Here is a 25,916-nt window from a genome sequence, read left to right as displayed (position 1 = left end):
TCTAGCTGTCTGAATATCTAACTGATGGATGTCAAGAAAGCCAAAACTATGGTTTCATTATTCCAGGCAGAACAGCCAACACGTACCCAGAACATGATAATGTATGATGTGGGTATGGAAACAGAAATCAGTGCAATAGACAATATTTTTCTTGTATTATGTGCAGCTCTACGGATTTACATCTGCAATTGTTGTGTATAAAGCCTTGATAGTCTATGTTTGCATGATAGCTTCTTTCACTTTAGATACTTTTTGTTGCTGTAGAGTGTAGTGTCTATAATATATTATCTAAGGTAACTTTGAAAGACTGGATTTTTGTACGGCAACATTGCAGTATAATTATGACAAGATGCAATTATTGTGCTGCGCCACAAAATCCTGGCTATAGTCACCATACGTAGCCTGCAAGAATACGTAGCCTGCAAGAATATTATTTAATAGGGTATAATTATAATAGGATCAAGACAAATTACCGTGTGCATTTGCTATAAGTATACTTTAGTCTCTCGATTGAATGCAGTGCTTTTTTTAGATCACAATAATTATATTGTGGTTTCGAGGCTCAGCACGAGTTTGAATACCAAATTTTCATGATGTTGCGGCAGGCGAAACTGGGAGAAATTCCCGCACACTGATATTTCACATGTGAAGCTATTGGTGGGTGTGCATTGAAACACGAATATTAAAACCACGAAAATTTATGTTTATGGCTCTGTATCCAAATAGCGACAATGTGCACTCGGGGGGGGTACAGCATAGATCAAAGGGCGTGGTCATAATTTTACGATCATTCTCTTATAATTATGTCGGATAGGCACATGCGTCAAATTTTCACTGTCCGTAAAAATATCAATATACATGCACAGAGTGAGTATACAAGATACACATAGGAAACTGTCAGTTGTGCTAGTATCTAGATGCAGTGCTAGTGCTTGTAATACCACCGGTCACGATATAACTGAGTTAACTGGTAGTAGGGGACATCTTTTATAAAGCACGATCTGATCAACAGCCACTTTGACTCTGTATTAGAGTTACAGTACATTATAATATGGAGTATGCCATTCTAGTGCAACTTCTTCCCAGAAATTTAAATTCCCTGCGATTAAGATATCTTGGTTGTGCTAAATAGCATTGTACTAAAGTGATTAGGTCACGTGGTACTAATGTGATTTATGCCATTATTCTACAACGTTTTTGGGGTAGGCTGCCCCACCTCACTAGATGAAACCCTGCCGGATAATCGAGGTTCTACTGTACAGTAATGGCTTAGTAACATGCTATATAACGGCCAGGCACCTAAGTGACTGACTCAATATTCGACACATCCATTATCGCGACATGAACCTACTTTGTTGAGATGGTAGCAGGTGGTAGCCAGCTCGGCTTTCAGTTCTTGCTTTTGCTTTGAGACAACTGTAATGTCGAGACCTGTCACGTGAACCGTGCCCGTGCAGACTGTTTGTAACCTCTCTGCATGTATAAAGGCCAGAACATTGTTCTCCAAAGGTATAGGGGTTCCATTGTATTGCTTATGCAACATACTCTGTAGGTGAATCCCGTACCTTGATCAGTTTTGATGAAGCTAACGTTGAATGAAGGGGGTGGGTTGTGGAGGTGTACATATATTAAAATGGAAGAGTATGCATTGTTGAAAATGAATTTGCTCCGTACTATTTTATATACAGTAGCCCTCATATAAAAGTTCCCGTTCCGTACCGTTCCACTGCGTAAAAACGCACGCGTAGAAACGTGACAAAAACGAAACACATTGCTCATTAAAATTTTGAACGGAACGGAAACGGTACGGAAATTGTCCCGTTTTATTCCCTAATAACGAAAGCACACGGTTTATTTTTGCTCGAGCTACATGTAGCTAGCTAGCTATAGCAAGACAAGATGGTTTTCAACGACTACACTAAGCAAAGGATTCTAATCTTTCATAGTCACGGATACAGAGCTCCTACTATTACTAGGAAGCTTCAAGATGAGGGAATCGCTGTCAGTAGGCGAGGTGTGGCAAAGTTTTTGTCCAGATTTTGGGAGACTGGCACCACCAGAAGGAAAGAAGGGAGCAGCAGGCCTACTAAAATCACATCCCAAGTAAAACAGCTTATTGAAACTCAGATGAGGCTTGATGATGAAACCACAGCCATTCAAATTTTTGCTCTTTGCAACCGGAATCGGATAAGTATCAGCCTAGCCACCATCCTTAGAGCAAGAAAATGTCTTGGCTGGACGTTCAGAGGATCTGCCTACTGCCAACTGATACGAGATGTTAACAAGGTCAAAAGACGAGACTGGGCAAATGCTAACCTGCATGACAGCTTTGACGACGTTATATGGACGGATGAATGCTCCGTTCAAATGGAATCTCACAGAAGAACGTGTTGCAGGAAAATTGGAGAGGCTCCTAGACCTAAACCACGGTATTGTGCATTGATATACATGTAGATCTACATGACTGTATGATTATTATACTCAATTATTTGTGTATTGTCCTCTGTGTCATTCGTGTCTCCCCCTATACAGACCAAAACATCCAACAAAGGTGCATGTCTGGGCTGGGATTAGCAGGAGAGGGAGAACAGGTGTCTGTGTGTTCGAGGGAATAATGAATGCTCCACTCTACACGATGATACTTGACGCAACCCTCATCCCATTCATTAATAGTATTTATCCAGACCATCATCGCTTTATGCAAGATAATGACCATAATGACCCTAAGCACACATCACGGCATGCTGCTGCGTTCATGGTAACGAACAGAGTCAATTGGTGGAAAACACCCCCCGAGAGCCCCGACTGTAACCCAATAGAAAACTTATGGCATGAACTCAAAGAGTTTCTCAGAAGAGAAATCAAACCCAAGTGCAAGCAAGAACTGATTGACGGTATACACACATTTTGGAGAACAGTCACTATTGCGAAATGCCAGAAGTACATTGGCCATCTAAAGAAGGTACTTCCCAGAGTCATTGAGCTACAAGGAGCAGCAACTGGCTACTGACAAAACATAATTATTACACGTATAATTTTATACTGAGTGGTGTTATTGTTTTTTTAAATCATAAATAAAGTCATGTATACGGTACATTCAATCTTGAAGTATACATTCTTCATTACTATAGTAACAAGTATTCATGTGTCAATAAAAAGTATTGTGTAGTCAATAATTCAATTTAAAATTTAATTAAGTATGCAAAATAAACAGGTGTGCAATAACTAAAACTTGTGAAAATTAATAATCATCAGTTCTCTTGTTGCTGCATTCCTCTCCTTATTCTTTTGCAACCTTGTTCAATTGAGGTAAGACAGTTTCCCCATAGAGTTTCAAATCCTACTGGATTGCACCAGTACACAGGGAAAATACGAAAAATCTCAGACTTAAGTTCGAAGAGTTCTTGCCTCGGAAGTGCTGGTTGATCTCGACATCCATTGGGTGTACATCTAGCCATTATATCTTCTCCAAAGTATGTAAGCCTTGCCAGTCTCAATGCTAGGGTTGGTGCCTTGCTTTCATATTGGAGCTTTTTGTTTTGGGCCAAAGTGGTAGTCTTTGGCTGTAGGTTCTTCTTCTTAATTTCTGATGATGGCAAGGCATTGTTCAGAGACTTTTCCTTGCGCAGTGGTAGTGGGCTAGGAGCTGTGCCATCAGTTTGAGGTGACTGCTGAGGTGGCTGCTGGTTCTGAGGTGGCTGCTGGTTCTGAGGTGGCTGCTGGTTCTGATATGGCTGCTGGTTCTGATATGGCTGGTTCTGATGTGGCTGGTTTTGAGGTGGCTGCTGGTTCTGAGGTGGCTGGTTCTGATATGGCTGCTGGTTCTGATATGGCTGGTTCTGATATGGCTGGTTTTGAGGTGGCTGCTGGGTCTGGGTCAATCTCAATTGGCTAGGTTGGATATATCTGTGTGGGGTCTGAGGTCATGAGGTCATGATGCGCGGTTGCAGGTAGGATTCTGCTGTAAGCCCATACATCTCTTGTCGCTCCAGCTGCTCCAGTACAGACTTAAGAGTGTCCTCGAGAATTCCTACCCTTTCCTGTAACTCATGAATGTCAAGTCTAGCTTAAAGGAGCTCAGTAGATTCAACAGTGTTGTTGATGGGCGACGGCGAGTTACTGATATCCATATTCGTTGAGTTATTGTTATCTGTAAAAAAAAAAGCATACATGTCACGTCAGTAGTCACACACAGGTACATGTAAGTATAATATTATACGTACTTACCATAGACAGAGCTGTACCAGTCAGGGTTAGGAGAAAGCGGTGAAAACAGTGGTTTTGATGTCTGGGACACAGTAGGGCTGGGGGTGAGATCTTTCTGGAGGTTAACTGGGTTTTGAATGCTCTGCATCGGGCTGAGGATGGGAGGGTTTTGACTGTTTTGCGTCGGGCTGAGGGTGGGAGGGTTTTGAATGTTCTGCATCGATATAGTTGGGCTGAGGGTGGGATCTTGCAGGGGATGGGGAGAATCAGACTTCGTCAGGTCTATTGGGGGCTGTTGGTCTCCCACAGTTAAAATAGCTCCTGTAGGTGGTTTAGGTTCTTTTGTTTTAAGTTCTTTTGTTTTTCTCTTTGTAGGTTCCTTCGTTTTCTTTTTTTTCTGTTGTTTAGGAGTATTTTCTTTGTTTGCGTCCTGCTTTTTCAATCTTTTCTTGGGTGGTTCTTCAGTCTTCTCTTCTTCATCAGGCTGCTGGTATTCTTGCTCAAACTTTTTTATGTCTTCTTCTGTTCCTGTGAACAAAATCAAAGATAGTAATGTGTGCCTTGTAAATCGTTCTCTACACATGCACAAGCTTATGCTAGTATCAGTACAGATATTATAACGTACCTATAGCAAGTACAGTCGCATCAAGGTATTTGCTCCCATATTTAACCGGGTACGCTGTGCCTTCAGTAATATCATTCTGAGTATGGATCCGCCGGATGTGTTTTTCTTGAACAACAGTGACAGTTTTGTCACAAGACCACTCGACAAGGAAATATTTCTCTGTATGCTTTGTACTTTTCTTTGCTGAATAAGTTTATGCATGACACTTAGTGTGCATGTGTCTTTTTATTATCAGTGTACTAGCTTTAAATCGGCATAAGTAGTACGCTCACCTCCAACCTTAAGTTTCACTTCTCCAGAAAATGCATCCCGCGTGGTGCCGTTTTAAGTTTATGAGCGACATTACCTACGTTCAAGCTAACAATTAATATACGTTTTAGTTGTAATTTCATAAAAGTTGAGCAGTACGTATAAAACACTAGCATTAAGCCTAGGCCAAATTAATGTTTGGTCAGTATTTCTGATGCAGTTTTAATCTTCTTTTTGATCCGATGATCAATCGTTTAAAAAAATATAAAATTTAATCATGTAGGCAACGTATAAAATTATCTACTTGAATAAGCTGCACGTGAGGGTAGAGAAATTGTAGTGGTTTTACTAGCTAACCACCCATTTTTTGTGCAAACCAATCACGAAATATTCTCTGGTGGCATTTCAGTTTCTACTGAGATGGTGCAAATAATTTATAATGTGTGGTTTGCATGTGTCTGGAATCGTTTGAGAAAACAAGAAATTATTGTTCAAGATGATGTTGCTCTCTCTCATAGTCCACTTGGCGTGCCCCCATACACGCTCAATACCGTTGAGCTCACAGTGGAACTTTGGAACATACAAAACAGTGTGACCTTTGGCCTCCAGATTTTGGTGCAAGGCACTTTTCTCGTTTTTAAAATAATCGTGGCAGCTGAGAATAATTTTCATATCTTCCAATTTTAGCTGTGTTTATGCCCCTTTAGGTGTGCCATCATCCAACCATCTTTTGTGGCCAAGTGGTGTCTTTCATAGCTGGTTGTTTACTGCCTGGCTTCCTGCCCAATCGTAAAACCACCAATGCATCATGACTGTGTGCCCACACGAGTGGTAAAATATCCAAACATGCTTGTAGATGCGAGGTGGGTTTGGCTTCGGCTATCTTGAAGGCTTTATCAATTTGAACCATAAATAAATCATTGTTCCAACTCTTTGGCTTTACCATACTCAAAAAACACTCTCGCAGACTGTTCAATGATGAAACATCTATATACATAATAGGTATCTGCAGAGGAGATGTTCCACCACATTAGTTTACTTCTTAGATCTACTACTACTGCATGCACTATACTGCACTTTCTGTGTGTAAAATAGGTATCTTCAAGACCAGCTAGCTCACTGACAGTTGACAAACACTCTCTGGGACAAAAACCATTGCGTAGCTCTTACTGCAATATTTCACAAACTTCCTTTAGAATAATAGCGCATGCATTGCAGAATACAGAGGCTGCAAAAACGCATAATGACTTCAATGTAAAAGGGTGTGCCAGCTCAACACAATTTTACTGCGGAAGGTATACAGGAAGTAGTTAGTGGGCGTTGGACTATTTTTCAATCTTGTGGTTTCAAAGAATGCAATAAAAGGTCTTTCTGTACCTGGCTTGTTACTGAACAGTTTTGTAGCTCATACGCTATTTAGATGTGCGTAGTCCTCGTAATTTTTGGTGTGATGTTGCACTGGAATAGATCTTTGAAAGATTGAAGGTGTCCTTTCTCCGTTGAAGCCGTCATATGATGGCCACTCTAGTGGTCATTTTCAAAAATTCACTATGCACGCTGTAGGTACCAGCTAGCACATGCGCATTGAGCATTGAGCTGTTCTTTCACGTGGTATCTTTAATATGCTGCCTCAAGGTACGCTTCGTACAGTAATGTCGAAAGAAAAGTGACCGTTTGGTAATGTTTTGTAGTACCACTTCAGTGAGGTTCTAGAGTAGCTAGACAGTGAGAATATCAATGCTTATGGCCTTGTTGAGTGAGAGGTGATACGACCTTGCAGAGAATTTCTCTCCTGATTGAACACACTTATTTAGTGTCTTTAGCCACTCCGTGCCCTCATACAATGTTATTTGTGTACATAATTGTGAATGTTTGTAAACAATTGCTAATTAGTGGGGGTAGTCAGTTGCTAGGTAACGAAGATGGTGTCAAGATAGCTCTGGGGTCTGCGTTACCTGTAGGAAATAGTATAAGTCATTTTAATTATAATTATGAACGTTTAAAGAAAATTGTTATTTATTCTGTATTTTCTTGTTTTAATTAAAACGGGGAAAGGGTCTTCCCGTAAAAAAGCTATCCAGTATTTGAATCGGTGCAAAAAGGATGTCCACTAGCCGGGTAAAGTCTTCCCAGTGTTGGTTTCCCTCAGGAATGGTTTGTCTGAGCATTAGTAAGAGTAGTCATCCTACCTTATTATCGTATCAGGATAGTAGTACATTTTTGGTGTGATGCACTGGAATAGATCTTCGATTGATAGCATTATGGTGCCAGTTAATCTCTTCCCGTAGAAAAGCAATCCAGTCTTTTGAAGCGGTGCCAAAAGAATGTCCACTAGCCTTGTAACCAGTCCTCTGGAATGGTTTGTCCTAGGAGTAATCGTCCGTTTGTGATAGCCAAAAACATTAATTTTATTTCAAAATAGCCATTCATGCAAGATACGTAGCACTCAAACCATTAATTTTAATACAGATTAGGATTTTTGCTTCATCCACCATCATCTCGACTGCCATAAGTCCCAAGAACTAGTACTGTTAAATACCCTGAAGGGCATACATGTCCACTGTTGCCTACAAGTGTCCGTGCTTCCTAAGCTAATAAATGCATGCCAGTTCAGAGGATGCTTCGGAGGTTCCTCGTGTGTGTCTGGAGGATCCCACATTGGATCCTCCTCTGCAGAACTCCTAGCATGCAGTATACCCCGTGCATGAGGATCCTTCATGGGATCTGCACCTGTGTCCGAAGTTGTGCATGCTTGGAATCCTCCTTCATGTGTGTCCGGGGATGGGATCATCCTCTTGTGTTCGGAGTACTGCTTGGGATCCTCCCGTGTCCAGAGGATCCTACTCCTGTGTATGTGTATGTATAATTATATATATACACCTGTGTCCGGAGGATCCTGCTTGGGATCCTCCTGTGTGTCCGCAGGATTCTGCATATACACCTGTGTCCGGAGGATCCTGCATAGCTATACATACACCTGTGTCCGGAGGATCCTGCTTGAGATCCTCATGTGTTTGTGTATAATATATAATTATGTCTGGAGGATCCTGCTTGGGATCCTCCTGTGTGTCCAGAGGATCCTGCATGGGATCTTCCCTGGAACAGAATTATATACATGCATATATACACCGTTCGTTGGATTCTGCTTGAGATCCCACGGAGGATCTTGTATATAACCGTCTTTTGTATGTGCATGTCTCCTAGGCCCTGTCACATGCATGGATAATATTATCAAAGGTAACTGTAAAACGATTACGTAGTTGTATGCACGAAAAAGCCAGAGTTGATTAATTTTGCTCTGGTTGTGCAAGTTGCAAATGTACAACAAATAAAACATGAAGTGGTGCCTGTTCATCTTCCTTGATATCTTCTTGTACCTTGACAGCCATGCAGGCAAATGTTTGTTCACAAACCTCCGTGTCGACCTAAAATTACGATGCTTAAACATAAGGAGGAGACAAGATCGAGGAACTGCATGCTATATGTAGTATAAATGCGCAATCGTATTTGCCAAACTCTGCGCCATCACTGTTTATACTTACTTCATCCAGATCCACAAACCTCCGAGCATCACAATTCTCTTGGCACTTTGTATCCACGTGACCCATGTGCATTTTGTCGACTACTATCTCCAGGGTAGCTAGTTCCTTGGCGGTTTGAGTGAGGTCCTTCCTAGAAGGATTTCTGGCAAACTTTCGTAAATGGCAACCATCGTCAGCAGATATAATCTATATACATGTAACAATAATAATAATAATGCCGCTGCAGGTATAATTATATATGATTGAATATGGCTTACTCAGAGTTAATAGATGTGATGAGTTTCGTCTATAGTAGTTGGCTCTTGGATTTAGCTACGAACAGTTCTGACAACATGGTGATAACTCCGCAAGGCCAAATCCCAGCTATAATCCCTGCATATAATTATGTAACATAATAATTAAATTATATGACTATAATAATTATCATTATGATGCATGATGAGCAAGATATACCTGCTGTATGATAATTAATTAAGCTTCTTTCCTTTGTCCTTTTCTGTATTGCAGCTCAGACCTTCAGTTTGAAGCAGAGCACTATCTACATAATTATATTCATATAGTCATGATTGTGTATATTCACGTGCGTTGGTATATAATTATAAATAAGGTCATGCAAATAAGTGATTACCCAGAGTTGCTAAGTGATATCCAACACTGTTGTTTTCTTCTTGGTTTGAGCTGACATGCACATTAGCTGTAAACGATAGCTGATTACAGCTCGATTCTTCGTCTATATGGACTTCTGGCATGATACCACTTTGAAATTCAGTGACGGCTGATTGGGGAATGATGTCTTCGTGTACCCAAGATGCAGACACTTCTTCCTTTCCTACCCATAGTATCTATAATCGCGCATTTAAATGAAATAGCTGTTAATTACACAAAACTAACCTTGTAGTAATTGGCATTTCTTGTAGTCCTTTTCTCTAAAATCCTCTCCACTACTTCACTATATGTTGCACTGACAGGAGGGGCGGTAGCATCTGTGTCCAGTGTATTATTTGTACCACAAATTCGTACTTGGTGTATTTTACAGAAGGTGTATTCATGCACCCGGTCTTAATAGATCCTGGAAGTCCCTCGTACTCAGTATAGCCTGCATCTCTAGCCTTACAGACATCACGATGGTTCTTTATGTTTCCATCTAGAACCATGACACTCTTACACCCGGGATACTTACAAGCATGACCTATATAATGAACGATGCACGCATTAAGGGCAGCATGTGATTAATTAATAGCACAAACTCCATACTTGGATGAGAACAAAAAGTAGTACTTCTTCTAGCACTGCTTCATCCACATTCCCTAGCGTGAACACAACGTCTTTCGCACTTAATAATGATGGATACCAGCTGCAACGAGTGTTGCAAGCCTCTCGCCATGTTTTTGCTTTCGCTCAAAAGTAGTTATAGAAGAGGTAAATAATTTACAATGTGCTTTGATTGTTTCAAAGCAAAGGGGTGTCCACAGTTAATAATGCATACTGATCAAGTGGGAGCAAACCTTTGTCAAAGGCAGTAGTCTGTGAGATAAGCAGAATTCAATCACAAAAAAGTACAAGCTTACCAGGGGCGTAGCCAGGATTTGAGATAGGGGGGTGCTTGATGAACGAATTACCAATGGGGGTGGGGGCACTCCCCCAGAAAATGTTTGCTGTTACATGCTCTGAGATTGATTCTAACGCAATCTGGCTAAAGAAATGAGGGTACTGCTGCTTTGAGGGTACTGGTGGTTAAGCCACATCTTCATTTGAAGATGTCCTATAAAATGCATTGTTTTGAGTTGTGACAATTAAATCATGCAGCTGCTAACCAGGTTCTGCTTGTGAATTAGCAAAACAGGGTGGCAAGCCACTTGCAGTTGCAGTGCTGCTCTGTGAACTGGGCTCAACGGAAAAATACTCATGATGATGATGGTGATAGCTCTCACAGGGTAACAGCAACACAGTTGCAGTGCTGCTCTGTGAACTGGGCTCAACGGAAAAATACTCATGATGATGATGGTGATAGCTGCTGAACATTAACAGTCTGCAACTCTGTGGGGGACCTTGGTCTGCTCAGCACGTGGCTTTGCGCATGTGCACTGACTGGAATGAATATTTGGAGGTGGAGCTAGATAGTTAGAGGTGGAGTTTTGAGTTGATCGTGCAATTATAGAGCTCTAGTTACTCTCGATCTCATATCAGCTAGCTAGCTTAGCTAGTTAGTAAAATGAACTTGTGGAGCAGAGTCTGAGGCCAGAGGGGGGTGCTGGAGCACCCTCTGCCCCCCTCTGGCTACGCCACTGCTTACCAGGACCTCAACAAAGAAGAAAATTGATTCTGCCAGGATCTGGGGCTCAAAATGAATTGTTTTACACGTTGGTATTGAGTGCGCATGCGCATTACATCCACAGGAATAAGGGGTGTGTCTGCAAGTTCACAAAAATCAGTATACTATAATAGCTAGCTAGCCTTCTTTAGCAGTTCTTTCTGACTCTTGTAGCTAACAAAAAGCTAGCACTTTAGTACAAGGCTAACTCATAAGTTGAATAGAAAGTTTGTGCAAACAGATGATGCTATAAAAGATTCTGAAGAGACTGCAACAGCCTTCAATGTGAGTCACACTAGCCATAACTCGAGAAAGAAGCTTTAGTTTGCTAATCCACGAAAAATAGAAGTTGTTAGTTTTCGTCGCATTGCAATCGCTGAGCAGTTACAGCTGGAACACACGCACACACACACACACACACACACAGTCAGCTTTACCGTATCCCTCGTGCGGCTACGACTCGAGGCATAAATATTGAGAATAGCGAACTTGAAATGTGCCAGCTCCAACCTTCGCCTGTCCATTGCTAGGCAGTCTGCTTCTTGAAGTGATGGATCATTGCATGTTAATATGCAGTTGTCATCACTGTAATTATTAATTTTACCTTTTATGTGGCAAGCACTCTACAGGAGCTGCTGTCGTTCTCAAAGTTTTCTTAGCTTCATCATACCTATCACTGCGCTGCTTGTATGACAGCTGGCCAATTAGTATTTTGATATCAAACCGTTGCAGAAGGGATGTTTGAAACCCTGTTTCTCTAGTTGAGATGAAGTACGGAAGCGACAGAGAATCATCTTCATACACAACATCCCCCCCCCCCCCCCCCATTTGTGTGGTATTCATAGTGCTGGACAAAAGAGCACCCAGCGCGAAATCGTTTGCAGATTTTTCTGTACTGTGTTCCATGAATGGTACCAAATTGTTCAGTGTACAACACAATCTTGCTCGGTCTGTCAGCTTTAACGAGCAGGCTGTGCATTTATTATTTGGAGATATTAAAACAACTCCTAGTGGCGAAGGGCCAGCAGAGGATTGTAGATCTATAGCCAGCTCTTGCAGTTGCTCCGCCAAGATTCCGGAAGTACTATCTAAGTACGCAAATTTATTTGCAACGGAAGTAGCAAAATGAAGCTAATACTACAAGTAATTAAATATTCACACACTTATATTCCTGTACATACACTCACGAACGAGCTCAGGCACGTAGAACTGTTCCTAGTCTACATGCATACACGAGAATAGTTGTTAAGCTTTTATGAGTTTGGCTCCACGAGCTCAAATAGCACTCTATGTCATATGATAGTACTCCTCCAGATCAAGTGACAAACAGTTTTTGCTAACAAAGTGACGCTACGTGATGAGTATCAACAAAATTTATAAGCTTTGAGCATTACTTTACAAAAATATTTGCTTGTACCCAGCTTTGAAGCAAAAGTTATGAGCTTGCAAAACTTAACCACAATTTCCATGTCAAACCACATGGAGTCCCACAAGATGGAGTGCACCACACAGACTATGGACACATTATAGACATTCCAGGTGTGTTGTGTCACACAGTTCTAATATAAATATATAAATACAAACATTTGTAAACAGTGTCTAGGGAAATGGCTACGAACAACTAGAAGGCAGCTTTCTTTTAGGGAAGTCAGTGACAGTGTTGCGGACAACGGAGTATGTGAGTTGTGCCATGGCATCAGTGAGAATATGAGTAGTCCAAGCAACTGACAAAGTGAGCCAGCACGTACCCTTGTAGCCTCCTTGAACATTGATTTCACTCGCCAGGTTTGTGTAACACGCTGTTTAGGGGATGATATACATACACACCACGATGGGACAAACCAAACAGAAAAGCATATGCATGCAGTGTATTAGAATGTACAGATGCTATACTAGCGCCACTCGGTAAACCCAAAGAGCTCAGCACTTCGACACGCTAAATTGGAATTTTCGAGGGCATTGAACTGCAAATGTTAGAACCCACGAATTGCCCTAATTGGCTTCCGTATTAGTTATTGGTATCTTTGATTTGTAGTAGCGAGAGGAGGATAGGGATGACAGGAGTTGCTGAACTACAGATACCAATCCCACTATGCAAACGACACTACCACATAGTGTATGATTTAGTGCAGCCATCAAAGCAAGTATATGTTGTACTACTTGTGGAACCACATCGAGAGTTAATAACCACTCAAATCCTAGAAAGATAGGAGTACCTAAGAAAACACACAGATTTTGATGGCCATATACTTCAAAACGACAAAGTTTGCCATACATGTTACAAATCTCACCTGATTATTCTCCAGACTAGTAAATGCCACAGTACAGATGCAGACCTCGAGCAGCTCATCAACGACCTCTCAAAACAACTCTCCAGTTTTACAGTGGGCTCTGAGAAAGATGTAGCCAACAACGCAATGAATGCTACAGCACTTAAGGTAGCAAAACTGCTTTTAGTGATATTATTGCCTACAATCAAAGATATATATTAATGTGCTCAACTGAACACTCGGCTGACCTAACAACGACAAAGCAATCGATTACATCCAAGTGTATGCTAAGTAAGGATGTTACCAAAATTTTTTGTCACTTGTTTTAGCATGTCTAGTAAAGCAAGTAAAATCATAACAAACAATATCTTAAACATAACAAACAATTCTTGTTTAATCTTCGTCTAACTCAGGCTCTGATTCGGACTGATTAGTTTGACTGTCACTCCCTGTATTTTGTCCAAACACCCAGTCGACGATGTCTTCCCCTTCTCTGTCTGTCAATCGGCCTGCCTCCACATCTTCTTTAATGTGAGCTTCGTTCTGTCTTGGCTCTGCTATATATTATTGCTACAATTTAAACACTCACAGCCAATTGAACAATGCTTCCCCCTTTTCTTGCAGCCACACCGTCCTGTCAAACAACCTGTCGAACACTTGCAGCCTTTAAGACATACACTGTAGCTAAAGGCTTGTACAACAGCTACCAGCTAAAATTGGCTTGTACTCGCTCACTGTTATTCCGTAAGCACCGTCTCAGTAAAAATTCCAGGGGGGCTGGTGGTGGCTTTTTGTAACAAAAACAGTGCAACCTCTTTCAAAAATGAGGCATGGCATTATTTAAGGCTTGGTGGTTGCTACAACACCTACGCAGCCAGTATCACACGTTTAGCTTGAGTTATAGGACTGCATCTTCAGCTATTGCCACTAACCTACAACACTATCAAGCAGAGCTTCTTTGTGATTTTTGTTGCTGTTGATGACATCACGGTTGCAAATATATTCACATGAGCTGTCAGATGGCGGAGCAACTGCTTGATGAGAGATAAATGCCATAGGCTCTAAGAACTGCAAGTTCTGATGAAAGTTTTGGTCTTTTCGGGTGCATGGGATCCTCCGGACTAAACAACTAACTGATGGGGCGTCCCGGTACTGTCAAATCATCCCAAGTATATGTGTCACCCATTGTAAAGACAGACCCTACTTACTATACAGCATGGTGGGACTGTCCTAGGATGTCCTATATCGTAGGACATCCCAGGTAGTGTACCCCCAAGTGTAGGCAACACTGGACATCACTCCTGAAGGGTAACATGCTATACCCACCCTGTCTCGCGTAGCCGTATGATACTATTCAAATGCAAATCATGTTGCTTAACAAACTTGAAACCAGTAATAGTCGATAAAGGTTTTTAGTTATAGCACATTTTTATGTACTTCATTTTTTGTATTTTATTTTTTGTTTGGGATTTGAACTTTATTTTTTCAACACGGCAACACAGCAAGAATAGAACTTGAGACAATCGCTATTACAGTTGCGATCATACTAACATGGGCGGATTCCATCCCAGGCTCATTTTGTGAAGATTCTGTGATCCTAGACCTAGTCCTCTACTTCTTCCATGTTGACTGCTTTCATCTTGACTTGGCTTGCATGTGAGGGCGAAAGATGCTCAATGTCACTCAATATAAGGATTTAGAAATGAAAGGATTAGAAATGAAAGGACATAATTTCCACCTGTAGGGGATCTGTGGAGCCATCCATCAAAATGCTTACAACATTTTTTCCTTGAGTGACTCAACAAGATGGTTCAGTCGTTTCTGTTTTCACCTTTCAAAAGTAGCAATACTAACTACAGAACTAGTACTAGCACTATAACATTGTCTGGCCAATTTGTCGAACACATGGCAAATTTACCGGTTACGTGCACTAAATGGTTGGTAAATTGGTAAAACAGAATCTTATTTTTCAGCAGTTCCCAGGGTACAATTATTTGACTGTCTCAACACGAGTCACAGTAATTTTCTTATAAATCATTACAAATGTGACAAGTAACACTTCGTCGGACTGACAAGGATTGAACTTTGCACAAAGTTTGGTACTCCAAACATTCTTTGTTCTCTAAATATTGTTTCTGCGCTTTGTAAAGGACACCCTCTACAAACATGTATAGTAAATCTCCGAACGAGGCAAATGGGGGCGTAGACATTTTTGAATGAAGTTTTGATACAAGTAAACACACATTTTAGTGAGGACTTTATACTCTATATTTTCTTCTCTTTATTAATCTATATTACTTTTTCGACCAAGAATGTACGTTGACTAGTAGTAGAACAACAAATAGTATCTTTTGTCTTCGCCAAACGTGAATTTTTCATGTAGTGTGTGTGCTTGTTGTTTGCTTGTGCTCACACATTCCTCAGATGGATGGGTGTTTAACTGCGATTTTCTGTCTCTAGTATTACAGATTTTTTGCCAGCCACTATAATGCAAGCAGCACTTCATTCCAATTTTTATCATGAATGAGTACATGTCGCACATCACTCAAGGGTACACTAATACACATGCGCTAATTAAGTACACAATAGTTACCTAGTGAAACGATTTCACAAAGATAGCAGTATGTGACAGCAGATCGGGACAATATTAGGTACCCAGGTCTCAATCCATTTCCCAGACTTTCGTCACTCCTAGCACTCGATTCGCAATAATTATGTTCTAGCTCTTTTAGCAGCTGCAAAAACAGTTGGAGTGGGTTCCCAGCATTCATGCAAGAAGTACCCATGTTACCTGTTAATGATCTTGCAAAAAGGGATATTTAGCGACGATATTGTCTACGAATGACAAAAGTAAGGTCCTTTAATTAATTGCTCGACCAACATAGCATTCCTGTTTGACTTTGTCCATTCAGTCCTAAGTACATTGTTGTGCCTCTCAAACGACACACTGTCTTCACCATTACCAGGTGATCGTTTGACTTCACGCGGCTTAATTGAATCATTATATATAGCAATATTATACCTTTCTGATAATCTGAGCATCTTAATGTTTCCTTAGCGAAAGCAGCATCCATAACTTCTTGAATTGATTCACGAATCGTTCCGTTGAGAGTTGCTATAGAGTCTCTTCTACAAGATTGCCTTTAAGGTCATGTAGAGGCTCTGTTGCCATTATTTCAATGTTGCCATTATTTCATAATCCTCCAGATGGTAGGGCCTTTATGTCCGCTTTTGGATTTCCTTGAAGTAGTGCAGGAACATGATTAATTCCTGCTCTTAGTTTTTTGTAAACTTGGAGCAGGTCAGTCTTGTTCTTTTTTCCCGTTGTTACGCCGTGCGCCTGTAGTTCTGTTCTCAATTCGCTAACACTCAGCTTGTCCAGTGGTTTGGTACTTCCTTTTCTCTATGCTTGACCCTTAGTGACAAACGCTTGTCTCTCCATAAGCTGTCGGCTCGAAAACAATAAGCTATAATCGTTAAAAATTGCACTGTGAGCAGCATAACCAACACACAGGTAGTGACCACCAATTTTTGCTCCTGCTTCCACTTGCTGTGCTGGCCCATCACCATGAAACACATCCTTTACACCATATTGATTGTACTTGACATGCAGGTGCCTGTAATTCTTTGATGCAATCTAGTCTATACTCGTGAAATAGAATTGCAGGCTAGATGTTGATCGACCTAGGATATGTATGTAAGGCTGTTCTACAACGTCCAGTACATCTAAATGTATTCCTCTTTTGGATAGTTCTTGAGTGGTATAATAAAAAGCTGGGTTGTACCTACCAGAACTAGTAAATGTCCGTGTCCAGCTATTTCTGAGTGATCATGCCATACTTTAATATGCCTTATGCGTGAAACTCTTTAGGAGATTTCGAATGTCTGTTATAGATAGTGAAAAAGTGTGTAGGATGTTTAGTTCAGTAAGTCTGCTTTCGTCAGTAAGTTCCGCTAGGCACTCATCACAACTGTTTCTAATCACAATCATGGTCATCCATCATTTTCTGTCGTATATCTGAGAGTTTGATATGTCTAGTGTGGCTTAAGTATATTAGTTTCTCTATTGTGTTTGTGTCTTTGTCCACACGAAATCACTTTATTTCGTGCTCTACTATAATTATTTTCTCCAATTAAAATTAATTTGTTTTCAATCTTTTCTTTGATAGTTTGTTTGTGAGCTGTTGCTGGTGCGTGCATTGGAAAAGACACACCGTGGTGGGTTTTTTTCTTCGCTCTTCTTGGAGCTCTTGTGGGACGTTGTATTTCATTGTTGGCTAGAAATTCTTTAATAATTTGTCCGCCGTTTTTCTGAACTAAGCGGACAGTTTGGTTTGTGCTCCAAGCACTTGCTTCTTCAGGAAGTTTTTCTTTGTCAAATTCAACTGCTGTGTTTTTTCGACGCTTAGGTGTGCTGTTTTCAGTAAGGCGTTTCCTGGAAGGGTTTTCTAAGCTTTCATTCTTTCTCAGCTTGTCGTATGTGCTCCAACTTAACCTATTGCCCATGCATAACTACCTATTGCCCATAACTAGCGCTGTCCTCCTTCCAGGCAACGGTAGAGGGCGGCGGCGCCGACTAACAAAGCTAGATGTACTATTTATTCTAGATCCATAGCCATAGGCAGGCTAGACTATAGACATATATAGTGACATATAGTATGAGCAATTAACTCTGGACATCTAGTATGAGCACTTATTATTATAATAGTATATATTATATCTGAATTGATGAACATACAATAATTATAAAGACTATACTTGTTGACTATAAAGTCATTGATTCTAACTACTTTATCGACACTTGGTGCAATACCTTTTTTACTTTGGCGGCGTCAATGCATCTACCAATCTTCACATCCGTCACAGCCTACCATTCCTTGGCCATCATCTGCACATCGACAGTAGCAATAGACAGGGATTTTCAAAGTGCGTGCAGGTCCTGGTCTTTTTGTTCGGAAGACAGTAACGAGATCCATTGTTTTTGTATAGTGAAACACTTGTACAAGTGGTGCTGGTCGTAAACAAGGGAACATGGATCTAGTCCATGTGCAATGCTGGTACAATATGCAGCTGCAAACAGTGCATGCACAGTCATTTGGTTTGGGAGAGCTTTGTCCCTCGCTTTGTCCATTCTGTGATGCATAATTACAAATTTTTCATGTACACTGGTACACTGGAGGTCAGACTCACCGGCACCATAAGCTCACTACCATTTAAGATGAGTAGGGGAGCCTTGTCCCTCGCTTCGTCCATCCTGTGATGCATATACAAACTTTCATGACAACAATTATTACGCTGGTACCATAAGCTCACTCTCATTAAGAGTGGACAGTTTGGACTTGGAGCCTTGTCCCTCACTTCGTCCGTCCTGTGATGCATAGATCTATGCAACTTTTACGCTGGTACTGCATCAGACTCACTCACCATAAGCTCACTCTCGGCATTAAGAGTGGGCAGTTTGGAGCTGATTTTGGGATAGCTTTGTCCATCACTTTGCTGTTCAGCCTGCATGTATACAACTATAATTATTATTATTATTATGCTGGTTAAACTCACCTTAATCTCTTTAGGAATCGTCTATAATCTGCACACAGAGCTGCATGCTATGAGAGAGATGTACTCGGAACTAGTTTTAAATAGCAGCAACCGCAACTGCAACCGTATAGCCTCGATAATCGGCCTGGTCTCGAGGCTACTGCAACCGCGACTGCAGCCTCAATAATAATCTACGGCGAAGTATACGGTGTATTTATATACATTTACGGGTATCTCATTAACATTCCATAAGAGAGATTCCACAAGATTTCAAGATTCCAAGTGAGATTTCAAGATTTCAGTTGAGATTCCAAAAATTTTGTACGAGATTCCTGGCTGTTGCGGACCCCTCAGTACTTACTGCTCTTATAAATTGACGCAAAAAATAGTCTATATACTTGCGGTTTTGATGCCCATTCATGCATCTTCATAATCATAACATTCTTACACAAAACAATAGCAATAGAGTTGATAATCATACAATATAAGTACAGCAGACTTCTTTGAACCTGCAAAAGAGAAAAAGCTGACAGAATTAAACTCATGAATATTCATGAGTGATCACAATACCCTAACCTTAAGGTATGCCTATTAATTTGTATCGGTGCCGGAAAATGTGTACATCATAACCTAACCCTTTAGTAATGTTTCAAGATTCCAACTCACCAGTATTTAGTGAAAAACGTTGTCCTTAATATTGATATACACGTACATGTAACAATTATTAATAATTATAATACATTTTTTCTTCATTGCAGATGCCTATGGCTATTCAGGAGAACATTTTAATACTTTCATTCTCTTCTCAATTGTTTTAATGCAGCCATACAATTAATATACCGTACCTCTTTAGATACCGTACCTCTTTAGCTGTCAGCTCACAGTAATTGGCTTGCTACACACAAAATTAATTATACCACACTTACGTCACCACAAATTGATCTCATTGGTCAACAGCTGTAGGATATTAGCATACAGCCCCAGGCATGCACAGTTTTTCAAGTTGTTTTTTAGTTTTTGTTCAAGAAAGTAAGCAAAGAGAAAAGAGCCATGCTTGACGGTACTAAGACTCAAAGCGACAGCAGAAACACGGGAGGTGCTCTCCAACAAGATGGCTAAGCTTCCATGGGTCCATGGGCGCGGTTTCTTACGAATAGGTGCATAGTCGATTCTGTATTATACCAGTTGATTATGTATTGATTATATCAAAATTCCTACATGACTTTTAGGATGTCAATTGCCTCATCTTTGTCGCACCAAGCTCCAGTTTGGATAATACATAGTGTCACGAATGAAATTGAAGCAGTGAGGAGACAAATGCCCGTGAAAGCCTTCAAGACACATTCAATCCAAGACTGACATCACGAATGTTATCTAGAACAGACGCTTTTGGAGAGCTAGATCAATATTGAACCATTATTTATTCTAGTCATAATTATTTTGTGTACATAATAGTAAAATTTGAGACGACTGTTTTGAGATTCGTGAGAACAATTGATCAATGTCCTCATGTGTACGTGTGTGCTCCACAGGTAGAATTCTAATACACGTGACTAGGTAAATGCAGTGTACACCCTCTGGTTAAAGGCGAGTTGCGCTCAAGAAAGTACAAACCTATATAAGAAAGTTTACGTACCTCTCGTGCTCTAGTTTAGTTTGAAGTGATCTAAAACACAGCTTAGGTATTAGCACAAGTATCTTTGTCTGTATTGTGTGATCAAAGAGATGGCATTTGAAGGACTTGGGAACATTCCTGTTTATGGTTTGTAGAGAGTACTGACACCGCCTTTGGAGCTCACTTCCTCATCACTTTGCATAAGTAGCGCTCTAAAAGATGAATAGCCTATGCCTAAGTGTATCTGGTGTCTCCTGAAGAGCACAGCTTGCATGCATGCATGCTGTAATACAACTGACAACAAACTGACATTTTGAGTGCACACACCCCTTTTGCTCATTACACGCCCCTTTTTACTGGACATGCGCGACCTCGTGGTTCTGTACACCTGCAACAATGTTTTGGCTGTGTGGTTTTGGTAGCTATAAAGTAATAGTACTATGTCTCCCCACGAAATAAAGAGCTCTTTTGGAGCAGGAGAAGAACAGATGGTGGTATTGAATACTTTTCTGTTGATAAACGACGAAATCACAGTGGCTGCATAGAAAGAGTACTCTGCTATGGTCCTATACTAGCCAGTGCAGCTTGTAGGTAAGTTGAACCACCCTATCTATGGTTGAACTAACGTTTCTTTTATTATCAATGTCTGCCAAAATTTTTTCTTGCATTTTTCTACGATGCAGGTCTTTCACTGGTAAATATATAGCAAGTGCCTTATCACTGAAGTTCCAGTTTAGCCTCCTGTGAAAGATCATCACCATGACCACCATACGCATGCAGGTATTACGCAGTAGTAGAATTTTATGAAACTTGTTCTGATTGTCCGCAAAATATTATCCTTTGTGCAGCCCACTCTCAAAATTTAATAGTAACCTCGGTGAAATTCGAGGAAGACTTTGTCATGGCAGAGTTCGAGTTTTTGTGCAACGTTTGAATTAGCTGGGGCTAATAAATGCTTCCTCTGCCAAACACAGAAAACAATACCCCCCCCCCCCCACCCAACTTTAATTCCTTACCCTTTCCTGGTAGGCATAATTTGAATGACAGTTACTGAGGTATGAAATTGTTGTAACAGCCATAAAAAGTTGTTTTCAGTATCCACGTTATAGTAGGCGGTCCAAGGATGGCTATGACAATTAATGTTAGCATGCACACACTATAATTATTTTTTAGTGCATTTGTTTTACCCTTTTGCCATTGCATACACTATTCCAGCAAAGCTTGGATTGCAAGATGACTGAATAATGGTTTGATGCTGAGAATCGTCACCTGGTATCGACGGCTACTATAATGAGGTTTGATTAGTTTATAGGGGAGGAGGTTTCTCTGGCTAACAAGGTTTAAAAATCATAAAAGATTATAGTCAAATACCATAGAAACTATATTATTAGCACATACGCTCATGGCGTGAATAGTAGCACTTATATTCGAGAACCTGCGCCTCTGGTAATAACGACTACACTTACCGGTGCTACGTTTGACTTCGTGCATCAAGTACTTCACAATTCTGTGATGACCTGCTTAGCATGCAATTTGAAGTGGATTCACTGGATTATAAATGGTGTCCAACTACCAACTTTGAGTGCGTTGTACTAATAATAATGGTGATGTTGATGATGTCATTATTCCACAAACAATTTTTGTTGTGGGGGGAAGGTTCACCCCTGCCCCCCCCCTGGATTTTTTTATCTGTTTTTGAAGCAAGATGTCATGGCAACCAAACCCTCTCCTCAGTTGAACACCTGTACGTAGTACATCACATACACTTGATGACCTACATATATGTACAGCGTGGCCAGATAATGGCAAAAATGCGATGTGAGCAGCACACGTGCACTCACATCCTGCACATATCTGGCAATTGATAAGCATGTGTGCTGCTGGCGTGCTGCATGGAGTGCATGCTTTTGTTAGAGCTGTGGCACGTGTGCCTCATGTATGTAGCCTGCACACAGTTTCTAGCATGTATGCAGCACACATGACACATGTAATGCACGCGTGCTACATATACATGCCTAACATGATTGGTGCTTTCATATCACACACGTATATTACATATTGAGCATGCATGATACTGATAATTATCTTGCACATGTGCACCATGCGTGCAATACAAATTGTGCACGCATGCTACATACATGCCTAATATGATTGGTGCTTTCATATTGCACGTATTTAGCGTGCATGATACTCATATCCTGCATACATTTGAATGCTATAGAAAGTTGTCACCATGGAAACCACGTATACATGCCGCCATATACATAATATTGGATGGTAATTATACAGTATATACATGTCCGTATGGTACATAACAGTTCAGTCGGTTGTAACTGTAGATGCAGAGCCCCTTACTCTTCTCCGAGCCCCACTGCAAGCGCTGTTAACTACTGCGTTAAACTTGCCATTGTTAATTGCAGTATTTGGGTACAGATTTGTTTGAAGATAACCTGTATAACGATAAAATACATTCTGTATTTACTCGATCTGTAGATAGTGTCAAAGCTAGCCTTTTAGGGCACCCAAATCTTCTTTTCCCATAGGGGTATTTTTGGTGCCAACAGCATGCACACATCTGAGCGAGCTCTATATCGTCGAACAGCCTCGATAACTAGGGCACAAATCATCTTCAATGGTGTCCTGTTTGGCCCAGATGGATCTCCTTCATTGTATGGATACACATGTGTTCTCCTGCTAGGTCCGATTGTGAACGTATTTCCTGGTTGTAGGCATTTTGAACAGCCATAAAATCCATTGAACTGCCGAAAGTTTTGAATGATACATTTAGCCGGTAGGTCACACGTACAGCTAAGAGAATGTAACCCACGATTTAGTCATTATAGGAGAGCCACTGTACCTAAGAGAGTCACTATCCTAAGTACAGGGCAACAGGCAACTCCTTAGCAGCTCTCAAGATTGGGGCTACACCTTGAGAAAGATATTATTGGCCATGGTGTCCCACCGCATTTGAGGAGGTGTGGGTTGGTGCCATTGATGCCATTGGGCAGGCTTGTAAGCATTCTAGATAGTATGTATTAGACAGGCCTAAAAGGACAGCTCATTATTTATGGATACGTTATGTGCTATACGTGTATAAATAATATCACATAGTCATAATGTCATGGCATGGTTGAAATGAAAGAATGTAGTACATGTATATAGTATTAGTAGCCAGTAGCATCGCCATCAAGTTCAACTATGACTTTTCGGAGGTGCATTATGTACTTCTCGCACTTTTGAATGCTCACTGTTTCCCAAAATCTTTGGATACCTTCTACCAGCTCGGCCTTTGTTTTTGGTTTTGTTTTCCTTCTTACTCTTTCAGTTCACACCTGTGACTCTGTGACTCTGTTCACAAACTCAATGCTGTGGTTAACGGTGCCATGGGACGCCCAACAGTCAGAATATATCACTGTGCTTGGTTGAACATGTGCCTGTATTATAGGCACCTAATGTCCTGTACTATCTGCCACTAACGGGGTTTGACGTGTCAGCCAACCCAAACACCCACAAGTCACCTTGTGTTCCACCTCCTACCACTGTTGACATACTGGTAGTGGATTATCAAAGATCTCAGAATGCCATGTGGGAGTGAATATCCCGGCAGTAGCGCACCAAGGTCAAAGGTCATTTTGCTACTGTTAGTAGAGCATGCAATCAAGCTACGCCCCCGCTTCCGGAAGCAATTAAAAATTGGAGGCGAATAGTGTTAGTGATCCGTTATACCTACGTGTATACATACCGTACCTATAGAAATATCGGTACGTACAGTAGAACCTCGATTATCCGGCCCTCCATTATCCAGAACCTCGTTGGCAGTTTTTCTTTTTAATCATCAGAAAATGGGCGTGTTCCTCAAACGTGTTCCTCAAATGCTCATGCGCGTTGCAGCTGTTACCATGGAGACATGCTTGCTTATTTTCTGCGCATGCGCAGAGGCACTGCTGTTTATCAATAAAGTGGGTGGATCAAGGCGTGGTTTATCTATTCGATTATCCAGCCTGCTTCTGGAACCAAGGTGTCCGGATAATCGAGGTTCTACTGTACTGTATACTTGAGTTCATGCATTTCTCCCCCACCAATTTCCATTAAATAATGTTTGTGTACAGCATGTTAGGCTGGATGTCGTGTGTGTATGTTTTCCTGACAGTGTGTGAGTGCTTTCTGGCAGTGCCATGGCAGGAAATTATGTCCGTGTTTTCTATTTCAGAATGCAAGCTAGGAGAAAGCGTTATCGTTGCAAGAAAACAATTGTGTCACTGCTTTACTGCTTTACAGAAACACTGCAACTACAAATCGAAGACAGAAAATTCAGCACCGAACAACGGTACAATTATATAAAGAAGATATAGTCATGTTGACTATACAGTCAGCAAAGTAATGAAGGGAGGAGCGAGAATTGAGCATGTAAGAGGTTTAGCAGAGAAGTATAATACTGAAAAATCCAACACAAACTTCATTGCCCATGAAGTTCGTGTCGCACTTAACAAGTTTAATGAGCATCATCATGTTTCGATTTTGTCGAGGACGGGGAGATTCTGAATCAGTCGTATCGAGCTCTTATCTGAATTTTGATTTTTCTGCTCTTTTAGTACAATTGTGGAGCCCACTCTTCACACTCACCTATATAGACATTTCATTTGTCCCTGGTGGAAACAAAATAATAATCCATCGAACATGCAGCTGTCTGCTACTGTCACCCAGCCCAATAATTCTCTCAATTGTAGGGGGTTCCACTGTATTCTGTTTGTGTACCGTACTTATACCTAGCTAGCTGCTACCGTACTGCTATATACATACAACTATACTAACACGTTGAGCTTGCTGCTGTGCTTTGATAGCAGTCTCTTTCTGAGGTGGTGGTTCGAAAAGTACATTCTCACATGCAGTGTCTACACGCCTGTGGCCTGTTTGCGAGGCATAATTATTATGGACAAAACAGTACTCAAAGTCTAAGGATGCGTGTAATGGCAATGCCATTTAAACTTCTCGTAAAACCTGAATAATTCCACCTCTTACTGTATTTTTTTGACAATGGAAAGCGAAAACTAGTTGTTCGTTCGCCTAACCGTTATTGTCAATGTTGTGTGTTAAGGTTGTTGCGAATGGTTTGTGAAGAATCTTTTGAAACCCAAAAATCTTTCCCGAAGTATGACACGGCACACCTATATCCAATTGAGTCGACTGTTGGATTTTGCTGGTCGTAGGGTGATTTCTGAATGTTTTTATGCTCTTTGCCTACTTCCTGAACAATTCACTTGATGTCAGCCACTTGACCAACTCCTCGTATCATTCATGCCCATTTGTAATTATAATTATACGCTCTACAGTACAGTGGAATTCAATTAGTGAAGAGGCGTCAAATACGGCTCTCAGTTTGGTTGTTGTGCTTTCCTCTTTGCGGACAGCATGCATGAGCGAATAGAACCTATTTAACTCTTTATCAGAGCTAGGACACTTCATGTTTGGTTTCTGAAGAGTCTGATCTATAGTGCCCAACATAAGGTACCACTTACTTTGTCTGTACCCTAATTTTCCACTCTGTGGTGAATAAAATAAGTTC

General features: G+C 40.9%; 3 long non-coding RNA genes across 5 annotated transcripts; 1 reads left to right on the top strand and 2 right to left on the bottom strand.

Annotated features, from left to right (window-relative positions):
• Positions 1–8,288: 8,288 nt before the first annotated feature.
• Positions 8,289–10,549, bottom strand: LOC135352430 (uncharacterized). 2 transcript variants are annotated; one of them, XR_010399786.1, is made up of 7 exons: positions 9,877–10,549; positions 9,514–9,811; positions 9,251–9,464; positions 9,076–9,160; positions 8,880–8,994; positions 8,623–8,808; positions 8,292–8,505 (listed from the first exon to the last, which is right to left on the bottom strand). It is a non-coding gene; the product is annotated as an uncharacterized LOC135352430 (long non-coding RNA). The 2 variants fall into 2 exon arrangements; XR_010399785.1 differs by lacking the exon at positions 9,877–10,549 and having other exon boundaries at positions 8,289–8,505; positions 9,514–9,862.
• Positions 10,550–17,938: 7,389 nt separating this feature from the next.
• On the bottom strand, positions 17,939–18,895 carry LOC135352431 (uncharacterized). 2 transcript variants are annotated; one of them, XR_010399787.1, is made up of 5 exons: positions 18,760–18,895; positions 18,628–18,708; positions 18,517–18,586; positions 18,394–18,457; positions 17,939–18,335 (listed from the first exon to the last, which is right to left on the bottom strand). It is a non-coding gene; the product is annotated as an uncharacterized LOC135352431 (long non-coding RNA). The 2 variants fall into 2 exon arrangements; XR_010399788.1 differs by having other exon boundaries at positions 18,517–18,571.
• Positions 18,896–20,625: 1,730 nt separating this feature from the next.
• LOC135352432 (uncharacterized) lies at positions 20,626–22,293 on the top strand. Its single transcript, XR_010399789.1, has 3 exons — positions 20,626–20,944; positions 21,037–21,133; positions 21,569–22,293. It is a non-coding gene; the product is annotated as an uncharacterized LOC135352432 (long non-coding RNA).
• Positions 22,294–25,916: the final 3,623 nt, after the last annotated feature.

Source organism: Halichondria panicea, chromosome 1 (assembly GCF_963675165.1).
Source record: "Halichondria panicea chromosome 1, odHalPani1.1, whole genome shotgun sequence".
Lineage (NCBI taxonomy): Eukaryota > Metazoa > Porifera > Demospongiae > Suberitida > Halichondriidae > Halichondria > Halichondria panicea.
Note: the sequence above shows the minus strand (reverse complement) of the source record. Positions and strands in the feature narration are given on the sequence as shown.